Source organism: Rhinopithecus bieti, unplaced genomic scaffold, assembly GCF_001698545.2.
Source record: "Rhinopithecus bieti isolate Rb0 unplaced genomic scaffold, ASM169854v2 scaffold_18624, whole genome shotgun sequence".
In the NCBI taxonomy this organism is placed as follows: Eukaryota; Metazoa; Chordata; class Mammalia; order Primates; family Cercopithecidae; genus Rhinopithecus; species Rhinopithecus bieti.
The window spans coordinates 2,917,182-2,930,548 of NW_016809607.1; the positions used below are offsets into that span (position 1 = coordinate 2,917,182).

Genomic DNA, 13,367 nt, shown 5'->3' on the forward strand with positions numbered 1-13,367 from the left:
TTTTTTTTGAGACGGAGTCTCGCTCTGTCGCCCAGGCTGGAGTGCAGTGGCCGGATCTCAGCTCACTGCAAGCTCCGCCTCCCGGGTTTACGCCATTCTCCTGCCTCAGCCTCCCGAGTAGCTGGGACTACAAGCGCCTGCCACCTCGCCCGGCTAGTTTTTTATATTTTTTAGTAGAGACAGGGTTTCACCGGGTTAGCCAGGATGGTCTCGATCTCCTGACCTTGTGATCCGCCCGTCTCGGCCTCCCAAAGTGCTGGGTTTACAGGCTTGAGCCACCGCGCCCGGTCAACTGATGCTTCTTTGAATGACAGTCAACATTCTCTCATCTATCTGGTCCTTGCTTTTCACTCTGGCTACCTCCCACTCTGTACTCTTAGTAGAGCAATACGTAACTACTGGTATTTTCCCACACCAACCCTTGCTTTAGATGTTTCCTTCTCTGTCTCCTTTTTTTTCTTTCTAAACAAATACCATTCCTGTACTTTGTCCCTCTAGGAAATTCCTATTCATCCCTCAAGTCTCATTCAAATGCTACTTTTTACAATGAAGTCGCCAGACAGTTGTAGGTACAGTCAAGCACCACATAATGGTTTTGATCAACAACGAAAGAACCAAAATATACAACAGTAGTCCCATAAGACTATACAACCATATATTCTGTAACTTTTCTATGTTTAAATATGTTTAGATACATGAATATCATTGTGTTACAATTTCCTACAGTATTCAGTACACTAACATGCTATACAGGTCCATAGCCTAGGTGTGTAGTGGGCTATACCATCTAGGTCTGTGTAAGTACTCTCTATGATGGTCACACATGAAGAAATTGCCTAAGGGCACATTTCTCAGAACTCAATCCTGTTATGCAATGCATGATAGTATTTTTCCTATGTCTCTGCTGTTCTTGACACACTCCACCATCATCTTTTTGTAATCCTCTGTTTACACATCTGTCTTTTAAAGTACAGGCTTCTTGACGGCAAGAATCTGGAATCATTCCTTGTAATTCTAGCCCAGAACAGTGCACTCAAGAAATATTTATTAAAGAATATAGGTAAAAATGTAATTACAATGATTATAACAACATTCTTCCTAAATTATTGCACATCTACCAAAGACAGTATGGTATAGGAGAAAAAAAAAGTTTTAATGTCAGATAAACATAAAGTAATCCCCCCTTGTCTGTGGGGATTATATTCTAAGACACTTATTTTACTTAAGAATGGCTCTGGCATATAAGAGTAGTGATGCTGGTAATCTGAATACGCCAAAGGGAAGCTGTAACATGCTTCCTTTAAGTGAAAAGGTGAATGTTCTTGATTTAATAAGAAAACAAAAAAAAATCATGTGCTGAGGTTGCTAAGGCATACAATAAGAAGGAAGGATAAGTCCATCCATGAATTTGTGAAGAAGAAAAAATAAATTCATGTTAGTTTTGCTGTCACACCTCAAACTGCAGAAGTTATGCCACAGTGCATGATACATGCTTAGTTAAGATTGGAAAGGCATGAAATGTACGGGTAGAAGACATGAACAGAAACATGTTCTAATTGATGGTAATCAGGTTCTGTACTATCCATGGTTTTAGGCATCCACTGGGGGTCTTGGAACTATGTTCTAAGGATAAGGGGGTACTGCTGTACAAGATGGCAGGGAACAAGGCCAAAGATAGATCCTGCAGCTCAGGCCAAACTGGAGGATGTGAGCCTGGTATTCAGTTAGAGTGGGCAAGCCCATGTGACTATTCAGAGATCCAAACCTGTTAGGGGCTAAGGCTAAGGGATGGTCCAGGTAAGTGGATTTGAGAGTCCTGGTAGCTTGCACTGATACACTTCATATGACTGAGCTTAGGATGAGTTCCTTGTGTCTCACTACCTTTTACAGCAGTTTTCCTGGCAGATAAGGATTAATAGGTATATGCTCCTCCCCAGATTGGGGATGGTTTTGGTAACAACTGGCGAGTGTGCCTGAGTTTCCCAAGTAACCCCCAAAGTCCTTTACAGGGATCTAATACTCAGCGATCTAAACAATAAAAGGTTGTTTTAGTACAAGGAGGATAAATAATCCTTGACATTCATTAGCAGCTTAGTATTAATATCAGGCAAATACTTAATCCCCCTTTACCTCTTATCCACTTTCTACTTGGCACTCTATCTATCAGACAAAGCTAGGATGATTCTGAGTGTTGGGGAAACATGAATGGGGGCTGACTCTGTGTGTCAGACTTTCTTCTATTAAGTTGGAATCAATTTCAGTTAATTGTTGATTCGGAATTCTTTGTCATCACCAGCCCTGGAAGAATGGAAATGTGATTTCAAGCACTGTATCCACTTATAAAATTATACCATAACTACAACCTTATTTTAGTTAGCAAAAACAATAGGGTTGCCATTTATTGAAGAGAGGTGAGCTGGAGAGGAGGTGATGAATTTAATTTTGAACACATTTTAAGTGATGTGCTACTATGAAGCCAAGAAGTTCAGGTGAAAATGAGCTCTGGAGAAAGCGTATGGGCTAGAGTTGTGGACTTAGAAATCCTGGGCACAAAGTGCGCACAGCCAAAATAATTAAAATCAGCATGCATGGAGCAGAGATAGGGGAAGCAGAGTGGGGTTTACCTGGAGATGACACCTGGAAAGGGAGGGGGAGGGCAGCTAAGGGAGTCTCACAGGCACTGCTGAAATAGTCGTGATTAGGATGGACGTTTGTTAAACATCTACTATTTGTCAAACACTCTGTTAACCATTTAATGTAAGTTTTTGAATTTAAACCATTTTTCAGATGAAGACACTGCCTAAGGTTGCATAGCTCTGGTAAATGGGTACAGCTGACGGCAGTTCTGGGGAACCTGACCTGAAAGGGCTTGCTTTAACCAATATAATATATTGCCTATGAAGCTCACGGGGAGGAGGAGGGTGTGTAGACTTTGAATGGGGCCCTAAATTAGAATTAAAGATTCTATGAGGAATGTGCACACTAGATAAATTGAAACTTTGTGAAGTTTTCCTGACAAGACAGAATGTAAGCAAATAATAAGTTTGGATGAAGTGTAATCAGTAGCATGATTCATGAATAAATGTACTGGTTGAAAGGAGGGTGTGGTATACTAGAAAAAGGGTTAGCCTGAGAGTTTAGAGTATTGTGCCTTTAAATTAGCTGTAAGATCTTGGGCAAATCACTTAACTACTAGTATTCATTTTCCTCATCTGATAAATCAAGGAGTTTGATTAGGTGCTTTTTAATGGTTTCTGTCTTCTGTAAGCTTTAATTTTTCAACAATAAAATGCCAATATGCCCATATTATATAGTTATTTGTTTTACAGAGCTTACTTTCTATTTTCCAGGTGGAATGTAATATCCTTGAGGTTAGGGGTAGCATATACTAAGCAGGAAATAAGCTGTACAGAGAAAAGACCCTTCTGGGGTCAAAGGAAGATAAATTATCTGCTTCCAGGGTATGTGGGCAAGAACTCACAGAAAAGAGGGACTTCTGCTGGTCCCCTCTAGAGTTTAGAAAATGGGCAGTCACTGTAAGGAAATTTTTAAAGGTGTGGGGTTCCTGAAGCCAAAGGTATCCTTTATGACTTGGATACACTGTATGTCCTCAACATCTATTTCAAATCAATTTTAAGAATTTCCTAAGCATAACAGGCTTGGTCTTAGCATTTAAATTCAACCACATTTTTATATTTGTGTAAGTATTTCTGCAAATAATAACATTTATCCAAACCTATAGACACTTTTATTCTTATCTTCCACAGTTGCAGATTATACTTTAAAAAGTTAACATTTTCAGCTTGACAACGTATCTTCTATATTTCATATCAAGTAAATCCCATGAATTTATTGTAAAAAGCTCCAGTGAATTATATAAAGTCAGACAGTGTAGAGAGTATGCAATATGGTGTGATGAAAATATTTGTATAGTATTACACAGATTATACAATACTTTCACTAATGGCTCTCATCTAATACTCAACAATACTATGAGGCAGGCATTAATACTACCCCCCTTCACAGAAAGGGGAACTTAAGCTTAAAGAAGTTTAGTGACTATGTAGTCATGCTGGTAAACAAGTGATGAAGTTAAGGCTTGATTTTGGTTTTCCAGTTTCATACACGTGCTCATTACACCGTATTTTATTAAGTGTGCTGATTTCTGCATATTCTGTTTTGCTTCAAAAAGAGTCTGAGGTGGCTGACATCGGACCTCGTTTCCCACATAGCAGAAAAATGCGAACTCCAGACAAAATTATTAAGTATTAATTGATTATTGTCTCTGTGGGTAAATTTTATCAACATATTTTTTGAAACTCTAAAATTTTAAAATTAATTTTAATCTACCATTTGGTTATAACTACATCTTAACATTTGATCTTCAGGAACTTATCTTTTGAAACACAACTGAATTCTGGATTTAAATAATCCAAAAGTAAAATAGGAACATTGAGCACTGTGATAAAATTAAGTCAGTTTCATTGCAAGGAAAGAGCATCACTGACCTAGGCTACTAAAAGAAAATCTGCATCATTAAATGTACATAAAGAGGTACGTTAAAAAGTGGATAATAACATCTAACTCTAAGGCTCATTATTTAAAAATTTCCCCTAAAATCTAAACTTCAGTTTAAGAAATCTGTCAATTTAATCCTCAGTGTCCTCAAGTCTCTGTGGCTGTAGGGTGTATGCATGGAGGTGGATGGATTGCTCCAGCTTCTCTCCCCTTCTTAGTATTCTTTAGACTTACACTCTGTCTTCTCCCTTTATCCTCCTCCTCTTCAAGAAACCTTTCCTCCTTTTCCTCATATCTCTTGTCATCATCTTAATGTATCTAGTGTTAGTAGAGGGATTACAATAAATGTATGAAAATAAGATCACTGCCAGGAAGAGTGGCTCATGCCTGTAATCCCAGCACTTTGGGAGGCCAAGGCAGGACAATCACTTAAACCCAGGAGTTCAAGACCAGCTTGGGAAAGTGAGATCTCATTAAAAAAAAAAAAATTGCTGGGTGTGGTGGTATGTGCCTGAGGTCCTAGTTACTTGGAGTCTGAGGTGGAAGGATCGCTTGAGCCCAGGAGGTTGAGGCTACTATACACCAGCTTGGGTGATAGAGTGAGACCCTGTTTCAAAAAAAAAAAAAAAAAAAAAAAAAAAGAGAAAATAAGATCATGACAAAGGTTGAAGTGATACATGTCTGTTCAAATTAAATGACATGGGGATGATATATTGTCATCAGAGTTTAAAAGAAAGAGATTTATTTATGCCAAAATGAGAAAAATTACATTAATTTATAAAAACAAAGTTGTTATATATAAAGTATCACAAGAATGCAAAACACTATGGAAAGATCATCAAAAACAGGAAAGTCTGAGAAACTGTCAGAGCCAAGAAGAGCCTGAGAAATGGCTACTGAATTTAAAGGGATACCCACAATGAGATTCTAGAATAGAACTAAGTGCATTAGGGAACATCACACATTGTATACCTGTATCAAAATATTATATGTACCCTCAAAATAGGTATAAGTATTATATATCAAGAAAAAAATTTTAAAAGAAAAGGATATTAGGTAAAATTAAAGAATTCTGAATAAGCATAGACTTTAGTTAATAATTATTTGCCAAAATTGGCTTATCAATTGTTACAAATGTACCTTACCAATATATTTAAGATGTCAATACTAGAGGAAACATAGGTTCTATTTTGTATGGGAACTCTGTATTATCTTTGCAACTTTTCTGGAAATATAAAACTATTCTCAAACAAAAAGTTTATTTAAAAAAATTGTGGAAATTGATCCTAGGCAGCTTGTTAAAACATTAGTTGTTAGACATCTGCTAGAAAATGCACTATTTAGTTCAAGAGCTCCCAGAAGCTTTACAATGATGGGAAAGCCCGAAAAAGCTTTCTTGATAGAAAAGTACACTCCTCTAAAGGTTCAGGTCAGTTGCAAGTAATGATACAATATTTTGTCAATAATTAAAATGCTATAAGTACATTTAAAAGAATCTTTTTCAATAGCAACAGTTGTTCATAGTAACTTTCTCCTGAACTTTTACCCCCAGAAGGTTAGCATTCAGGAAGCTCAGCTGCTGTCTAACAAACTTAATTAATCAAAAAGTCATTTCCGAGCTGTAACTATGAGTAAAAGCGCTTCAAGTGTGCTAGCAAGCCTACAAGTTAATCAAAATGCTAATGCAGTACAAATTAAAGTTGTGATTAACATTTCACAGTAGCTGCTTAAGTGAATTGATCACACAAATGGGTTAAGCATTACTCATTTCCTACAGCCCCAACCGGGAAAAGGGTTGTTATGTGGGTATGAGGAGAGGAGCAGGGGGTAGAAGGATCCTTCATAATAGCATCATATCATCAATAAACCACCACCAAATTGTTATACAAAAGCTTACAGGTAAAGTCACCCAGGGGGAAAACAGCCTTCCAAATTATATTATAGTCCTTGAAGGGAGATTGGCTATAAATCCACAAGAGTAAGTAAAGGTGTTTAACACCTCAAAATCCACACATTTGTGTTAGTTTTGGGAAAACTAAATGCATCAGCTCTGTATCCTTCCCTAGTGGAGAATGGTGCTTTGTTTTAGGTGGTGTTTTGGGTGTTCTACTGTGGAGATAAACTATAGCTTTGATTATCTAGGACTAGGATTCTGCACCATTGTGTGGTCCTTTGCATTTGGAAGAATAACCATTCAGGATTAAGTTCATTTAGAACTATTTGTTTTTAAATAGTCATCCATTAATACAGCTTCATCAGGTTCTTATGGCAGAATATGAACTCCTGGCAGTCTGGCCAGGAATGCAGCCTGAACTAGACTTCACCCTCATCTCTATGAAATTGATAAACTCACACTAATATTTACAATAAATAAACTACATTTGTTTGTAGATAATTCAGATTTGGCAGAAAATCTTAAAAACATCGTAAGACTCTACAAACAAAAAACTTTTCTCCAGTCTTTCCTGTAAAATAACTAAAAAGAAAAAAGTGAAATACTAATTTGCCTATGATATAGAGATCTATATACCCCAAGCATTGTACTCAAGTCACCTTAACAGTGTCATTATAGTTGATAAGTTTCCAGCATACTTTAGATGATACAAAAGACCCCAAATGTATGCTTATAGTATTAATGCTCATAGTTCCTTGAAACATATCCACAAATTATTTACTTATAATCTACCCATCTTTCTTTCTTTTTTTTTTTTTGAGACAGAGTCTCGCTCTGTCGCCCAGGCTGGAGTGCAGTGGCGTGATCTCGGCTCACTGCAAGCTCCGTCTCCCGGGTTCACGCCATTTTCCTGCCTCAGTCTCCCGAGTAGCTGGGACTACAGGCACCCGCCACCACGCCCGGCTAATTTTTTTTATTTTTAGTACAGACAGGGTTTCACCGTGTTAGCCAGGATGGTCTCGATCTCCTGACCTCGTGATCCGCCCGCCTCGGCTTCCCAAAGTGCTGGGATTACAAGCGTGAGCCACCGCACCCGGCCTAATCTACCCATCTTTTTCTCAAAATGATTAGAAGCTTTCTGAAGCTTCTTGTGCAGTACTGTCTATTTAAAGAGAATGTTTTCTTGGTCTAATTATAAGCGTTTAAAAATCTGAAAAGATTCTACAAAAATACACGAAAGACTTTATCTACCATTTGCTATATCAAAACATTTTGTACAAGTATTGCATTAAGGGTTTGACCAAGTACTTCTATCGTTAACTCAGCAATACCCGGACTATTTTCATTGCTAAATGTATTTAAACTCTGCAATTCTAAAACTCATTTGTTTAAATGACACTGACATTCTTTAATACATCACCAACACACTGAGTCCGTGCTTAGTGCATCTACATGTAAACACTCTGCTCCATGGCAATTCTACTTCCTGGCATCATAAAATATTCCTATGCTTTTTCATCTACTACAAATGAGAATCATTTGTTAATGAAAATATAGAACCAGCTTACAGTCATAATACCTTTCACTTAAAATAATTTTAATGAAAATACCCACATCGCTATATCTTCTTTTCTTCCCTTATTCTTTCCTATTCTCAGACTCTACTGTGTGTATCCATAAATATACACACACATCTTTTTTTTTTTTTTTTTTTGATGGCATCTCACTCTGTCACCCATGCTGGAGTGCAGCAGCATGAATCATGGCTCACCACAGCCTCAAACTCCTGGGCTCCAATGATCCTCCTGCCTTAGCCTCCCAAGTAGCTGGGACTACAGGTGAGTGCCACTATGCCCAACTGATTTTTTTTATTTTTTGTAGAAATGGGGTCTTACTTTGTTGTTGCCCAGGCTGTTCTCAAATTCCTGGCCTCAAGTGATCCTGCTGCCTCAGTCTCCCCGTTGGGATCACTGGCATGAGCTACTGCACTTGGCTCATACATATCTTAAGGTTATCTGTCAAGATACTTTAAAAAAATAGATTGAAGATAAAATGCATTTTCAGAATATCTGTGAATTATAGGAAAAATATAATACTAGCTATGTGAAATGTAATATGCTTTTAGCTTATCAGAAGTTGTTACAGAGATTAAGAGGTCAAATTACTGTTTTGAAGTCCCACCAATAAACTATTAAAGATTTGTTTTTGCAAATATAGGAAGGTTGTCTAAATGAAGAAAGGCATCTGCATACAATTCATATACTTCTTCCTGTTATTTATGCAGTTGATTAAAGTTATTTTTTTTTGGCTAGCACATATGACAATTGATAAAGCCTACTAGAACATTGTGACATTAATTGGAGTCTACATAGTATCTCACATGCAAAAGAGAAGAAAGACTGGAAACTCGGTAGATCAAAAAGACTTGTCTGCTCATTCCTATGGAGTAGTCATTCTTTTATTCCTTTTCTTTCTTAATAAACTTGCTTTCACTAAAAGAAAAAAAAATACTTGGGTGTTAAGGAAAATAATATAAAATGAAAGCTCCTGCATTAAAGTTAGAGCCAAGACTATATAAAACAATGGAAACGTATCCACCGGAATGTAGCTCCTTAAAGGTCTTCCTTTCAGGCACACTGAATCACCCAGAATACTTTCAAAGCAGCTGTGCTGGCTACTTCCACTAGGGCAATGGAATATGAATTCAATCTATACTAACATTTACCTTGGAAGACAGATCTTTACATTCTTCCTCAATAGTAAAGAGGAGATATCTGCTATCTTTTGGGGGAATTGGTAGTTCCTTATCTTGAGGCAAGGTACCTCTAAGATTGCCTATTACTTCTAAAAGTTTGAAGTTTTCAAAAAGAACAGTAGATGGACAAAGCTTGCTATTCAGGTGGCCCCATCAGTGGTGGTGGTGTTGGTGGTTAGACAGTGAAAGAAGCCAAAAAGCTAACCTAAGGAGGTAAACCTTAAAATGAGAGAGGAACATAAAATGTGTGTGTGTGTATGTGTGTATGCATATGTGTTTATTGTAGTACACCTATGCAGAAACTATTCTAGTGTGCATTTACCTTTTATTATAGGGTTATCTTATAATTATGATGTTATTCTTCCTTCTCCCTATGGATCAACAATCTGATCTTTCTCTCATTATTTTCAATTATTGTAGCTTTATGGGAGAATGTGAGGAAACAAATGGTTAATTCATTAGTTTATATAGCATAATATAAAAACTTGAGAAGATGCATAAGCAGTTGATACAAAAAAGGCAAACACTCTACCAACTGGGCACTGTAGAGTGATACAATAAAGCAGTTACAAATATTCAATCATATTAACAAGTCCCTTTTAGAAACTGGTTAAAGTAATTATAGGCAGATTGTTGAAAAGGGAACCAGAGTAATTAAAAGGAGGTGATTTAAGCATACATTGAAAACAGGGATTAAAATATTATTCAAGGTCTAATGTGAATTCTTGGTTAAAAAATGTAGAAATTTCTGTTAAGTTCTCAAATTTTAAAATAAATTCTCACTAGATCGTGTGTACAATTTTAAAATCCATTAATATAGGACAAAGGGAACACAGTGAAATACATTTTATGGTGCATCCATAAAAATCCAACCTGTGCTATAGGCTGTTTTTGCCTTCTGATGTGATTTTGGGAAAGTTACTTAGTCTTCATCTGTAAAATGAGAATAATCATTGTACTGCTTCACTAGACTATTGTAGAAAATGGGTCAATTACATGCAAAGCAAGTACAACAAACAGGGCCTGATACAAAGAAAGCCCTCAATAAATGTTCATCATTATCACCACTGTCATGACGTTTGCCTATGGCCCATCATTAAATAGTTATTATTTTTTTCTTTTTTGGTAGGAGGTACAGGGATGGTATACAGTTCTCCAGATATTCTGGTATAATCTGGTATTTAACATACATTAATTCCAATTTAAAATTGCAAGCATAGGTTTCTAGAAATCTTTCTAATCAGTGTACACTGTCACAGTTCTCTATGTGCATGTATATGTGAGATGTTGTTTTCCTTTCATGAATTAACATCATTTTTCTTGTAGTCTTTAAGGATACTGCTGCTCATTTGCTGCGGAGCCAGAGGAGGAGGGGAGAGGCTTGGAAGACACCGACATGAACAAGTTGAAATCATCACAGAAGGATAAAGTTCGTCAGTTTATGATCTTCACACAATCTAGTGAAAAGAACCTCAGTAAGTTGTCTATCTCAAAATGACTGGAAGTTTGATGTTGTAACAGATAATTTTTTCCAAAATCCTGAACTTTATATACAAGAGAGTGTAAAAGGATCACTGGACAGGAAGAAGTTAGAACAACTGTACAATAGATACAAAGATCCTCAACATGAGAATAAAATTGGAATAGATGGTATATAGCACTTCTGTGATGGCCTGGCACTCAATCCAGCCAGCATTAGTGTGTTGATTATTGCATGGAAGTTCAGAGCAGCAACACAGTGTGAGTTCTCCAAACAGGAGTTCATGGATGGCATGGCAGAATTAGGATGTGACAGCATAGAAAAACTAAAGGCCCAGATACCCAAGACGGAACAAGAATTGAAAGAACCAGGACGATTTAAGGACTTTTACCAGGTTACTTTTAATTTTGCAAAGAATCCAGGACAAAAAGGAGTAGATCTATAAATGGCCACTGTCTACTGGAACTTACTGCTTAATAGAAGATTTAAATTCTTAGACTTATGGAATAAATTTTTGTTGGAACATCATAAACGATCAATACCAAAAGACACTTGGAATCTTCTTTTAGACTTCACTACAGTGATTGCAGATCATGTGTCTAATTATGATAAAGAAAGAGCATGGCCTGTTCTTATTGATGACTTTGTGGAATTTGCACACCCTCAAATTGCTGGGACAAAGAGTACAACAGTGTAGCACTAAAGGAACCTTCTAGAATGTACATAGTCTGTACAATAAATACAACAGAAAATTGCACAATTTCTGCTGGCTGGACTGAACTAAAGATCAATTCTCACAATTCAGACTGAGGGTTGGGACAAAACTTTAAGGATATATCTTGGACCATATCGTATTTCATTCTTCTAATGGTGGTTTGGGCTTGTCTTCTAGTCTGGGACGCTCTAAACACTTATAATTCCAACATTGTGGATTTCATCTTATATCTGTGGACCATCCTACTTTATTCTCGCGTAAGTCCTAGAAGCTTTATGGTGATTATTTTGAGGTTTCCATTCTCACATAAAGCACAATGCTGTCTTCATTGGAAAACAGGTGGCATAAGAATTAAACATACGAACATCACAAAACAATTTATAAGAACTGCTTAAACATATGCTTTGGGCTAGTTGCAAAGACTATGCTAATAGCACTTCCAATAAGGGTGATATATTTAAGTATACTGGATCTAGAATGGTATTTTGGTTTGGGGGGAATTTTTTTTTTTCCTGGCAAATCACGTAAGTTGTTGATGTGACTAGAGTATCTGATGAAAAAACAACGCCAGAATAACCAACATGAAAATTTTTTAGGATAACTTGGTGCCTACCTGAAAAATGTATTGTGTTTCAGACTCTTGATTTCAAAAGGTTCACAGAACTAGTCTGAGCTTACCTTACCTATGTTTATATATAGTTGTCCTACGGGGAGCTTTTATTTAGAAAATGTCTGCATAATGTAAGATTCTACTCCTGTCCACATTATGCACTACATAATTGGACTTCTTATGCTTTTGAAATGCTTATCTGCCTGTCACATAAGTTAAACTATTTAATTTGTTCTGAATGTTTTGGATTGCTACACAACACAATATTCTAAATTTAGGCATGAGGGTTTATTTTTTGTTTTGTTTTTACTTTTTTTTTGTCATTGCACTATGGAACACAAATGAAATTCTCTTAATTTATAAGAAGACAGTAGGAGTTAAATTTTGAAAATGGTTGTGATGAGCCATGAAGTTCAATCTTTATAATGTAAGTACTGCTCTTTCAGACAAATAGTCCATTTTTGATGACTTCTTATTTTGTTGAAATTGCTTTAACTGCTAATCACTGTGGTTGCCAAATATTTACTTCAGGAGCAAAGATTTTCAAACAAGCATACATGATGCAAAATACCAATCTGGCTTCTAGTCTGTTTACTCTTTTTGTTTCATTCAGATTAGCTCAGTTTTCCCATGAAAGCAGAATGCTATCTTGTGTGTGTGTGTGTGTGTGTGTGTGTGTGTATATATATATATATGTATGTATGTATATTTTATTACAAGACCCATGAGCTGCTTTTATGCTGAAAATGGTCATTTCTCTGTTCACTTACTGACACTCAAAGAAGGGTTCTTTGCTTTCTAAACATTTCCGTAAGGCAGGCTAGAAATGTAATACTTCAAACGTTAGATGATTATAGTCTTTTGGTAAGAATAGATTCTGCTTGGTATATCCAGGCACTCTCTAAGGTCTACGGTTGATATTAACAAAGGAATGTACTTTAGAATAGCAGTACATTTTATGCAAATACGGAAATTATTTTAAGAAACAATGACATATTAAAACTGCTTTTCATTTACATGATTTTGAAATAGACTAGAAAGCTTTTCCTATAGACATATTAATATTTCAATCATAACTTTAATTCAAAAATATAGTTTTACCAAAAGAAAAATTCGAAAATTTATATTCAGGCTACTGGAATTGGTTATTAAAAGCAAAAGGAAAAAGAAGAATCTTGCTGCTTTCAGTATTACCTGATTTCATTTTTATAAATATAAAGAGGAATTTTAATTATAAAAAATTTTTAAAAGATATGTGTCTATATACGTATATGTACTGTTTTGTTTCCTGTCTTGAAGATTTTAAGTTATGGTTATTGTTTTCAGACTGATTAATTCACATATGCTGTGTTTTGAAATAAGATCCCGTTAGCTGTTTTTTTTTTTTTTTTTTTT

General features: G+C 36.1%; 1 protein-coding gene and 1 pseudogene across 1 annotated transcript in view; one reads left to right on the forward strand and one right to left on the reverse strand.

The window, feature by feature from the left end:
• Window positions 1-13,367, reverse strand: part of ASCC3 (activating signal cointegrator 1 complex subunit 3) — a gene marked incomplete at its 5' end in the record, with an annotated part of 187,260 nt that overhangs the window by 11,463 nt on the left and 162,430 nt on the right. The gene's annotated exons all lie outside the window — the stretch shown is intronic.
• On the forward strand, window positions 10,525-11,344 carry LOC108540692 (DCN1-like protein 1; annotated as a pseudogene).